At 41.2% G+C, this 2,500-nt stretch overlaps 1 protein-coding gene across 2 annotated transcripts in view; it reads right to left on the bottom strand.

Moving 5' to 3' along the window:
- The window catches only part of plod3 (procollagen-lysine, 2-oxoglutarate 5-dioxygenase 3), a 38,097-nt gene that overhangs the window by 35,360 nt on the left and 237 nt on the right, over positions 1 to 2,500 (bottom strand). The window lies entirely within an intron of this gene.

Below are 2,500 nucleotides of genomic sequence, written 5' to 3'. Positions count from 1 at the left end.
TGAGTTCCAGAGGTATTCAATGGAAGTACAAAATACCTTTTCTCTTGTGCTGGGTAAGTGATGGGGAATAGACAGAGGGAGATTATACCTATAGCTGCACCGGTCACACAGGGCTCTCAGGTTTTAAAGACAGGCAAGACTGACATCCACATGGTGAGTAATGATGCGGGAACATTTTGAGCATTAAACATTTAATTTCCTGCATTCTGGTGAATTGTTATGCACCTATTTCTACCTCTTTCTGAATCAATGTATGCTGGACATATCTTTATGTAAAGGGAAACATAGATTATAATCCAAATATAAAAACATGAGGGAATATTTAGCAGTAAGGCTCTCAGTTATTCTGTATTTCATCTATTTATTCTCCTGTAGATGGACTTTTCTAATTATATTTTACATCTTTTGTTGAGGAAGTAACCTCCTTTAAATGTGTATATGACAATTATTCACCTCAATGATACATGAATTCATTTTAATGGATTAATAAAGCCCTGGACTGTCATATTGTTAAGTTTGAGCAAGATTTCTGGTCATGTTCAAAACTTTGTGCACATTCAAAATATATCTCACCTGTGTTCTCTGAGGTTTGGAGGAGTCGTGATATTTTGAGAAATATAAAGTGATAATAGGTTATTACAAGAATAAAGTCACTGTGTGATCATGAAAACAGTGACTTGGCTACCAGCCCTGCCCAGCTATCGTGACTGTTCTACCAGAGGAGGATACCTGGCAGCACACAGATACCATCTACCCCCGGCTCATGGACGGAAATATTCTCAAAGAAATCTACGAAAAAGCCTTCTCTGTTTGATCATCTCTCTCTCTCTCCCTCCCTCCCTCCCTCCCTCTCTATCTCTGTCTCTCTCTCTCCGTCTCTCTCCCTCCCTCTCTCTCTGTCTCTGTCTCTCTCTCTCTCTCTCTCTCTCTCCAGTCTTTCGAGGAATGTGCCGTGAGTAAATTCCTGTGAGAGGTCAGCGAGGTGAACAGTGTTTAGTGACAGAAGCCTCCTTGTCCTCCTCTAGTGCTACACACACACACACACACACACACACACACACACACACACACACACACACACAGAGAGAGAGAGACACACACACACAGTGTGCTACCGTGGGTTTAACCCTCAGTAGTAGTAGGACATTCATATCACACACACACACAAAGTAAAGTTTAGTAAGTAACACACACGCAGCTGTCCACACAGACACACACACACACACGCAGCTGTCCACACACACAAAGTAAAGTTTAGTAAGTAACACACATACACACACACAGAGCTGTCCACACACACACACACAAAGTAAAGTTTAGTAAGTAACACACACACGCGCGCACACACACACACACACACACACACACACACACACACAGAGCTGTCCACACACACAGCTGTCCACACACACAAAGTAAAGTTTAGTAAGTAACACACACACACACACACACACACACACCATTTGTTGTAACAGGATTTAGATATTCCATATTTAAGGGCTGTGCATTGTTTACGTTTTAAAGTACACTTACTTCGTCTCGGCTTCTGAATGACTTCTCCAAGGCTAAACTCTCTCTGCCGACATTTAAACATTATTATAGTTTTATATATTATGTATTTTAAAAGGGGGAAAGCCTCAGCCACTTCTCTACTGTATCCTCTCCCTCCATCCTCTCTGAGGCTCTCTGTGACTCCATGTTACAGGATCACATATGGCTGCTGTCAGAGTAACGTTAAGAGTCTAAATAACATGCATCAAGGTAAAAATACTCATGGTTTTTTTTGGGGGGGGGGGGTTGTGTGACTAATCTCTCCAGTGAGCAGTTTAAAGACTTATTCACTTTGTCAGTCCTTTTGAAATTTGAAATATCAAGTTATTAAACAACTAATAGACAAACCAGACTACACACTGACTTGACAGATTATAAATTAATACTTTATAAACTCAGTTTATTCCTAATCCTAAATATAAGCCACTGTTGAATCACACACACACACACACACACACACACACACACACACACTTTTTTCTTTACAGTGGAGCCGTTATTAGGATGTAAAAGCAACAGTTAGCCGTTAGTTAGCCGTTAGTTAGCGGTTGATGTTAGAGGGGATACAGCTAACGTTACGGTTAAATTAGGCAGCAAAACGGCTCGTTAAGTTCAGGGAAAACATCGTGCTTTGTGTTAAAACACTCCCGAGGAACGAACACGCGTGTCCTGGGTGAAAGGATTAAAAATATATGATTATATTAGCGTAGATTTTGGGTAACTTCCAGCCGTTGCTGTATCCCTTCTAGCCACAACAGACCCAGCTAGCTAACCCAACTTCGTCATTACACTTTTTTTTCGGTTGTATGTAATTCTTCCCCTTATTGTTTTGTAAATTGCCTCATATGAATAAAAATGTTTTAAAAGAAAAAAAAAAAAGAACCGGGCAGTTTCAGCGGGTCAGGGAGGTCTGCCTGGCCGGGCAGGAGACACTCCGGAGCGGCCTTAC

This window comes from Sander lucioperca, chromosome 17 (genome assembly GCF_008315115.2).
Source record: "Sander lucioperca isolate FBNREF2018 chromosome 17, SLUC_FBN_1.2, whole genome shotgun sequence".
Classification (NCBI taxonomy): domain Eukaryota; kingdom Metazoa; phylum Chordata; class Actinopteri; order Perciformes; family Percidae; genus Sander; species Sander lucioperca.
The sequence above is the reverse complement of the archived record's forward strand: the minus strand, read 5'-3'. Positions and strand labels throughout refer to the sequence as shown.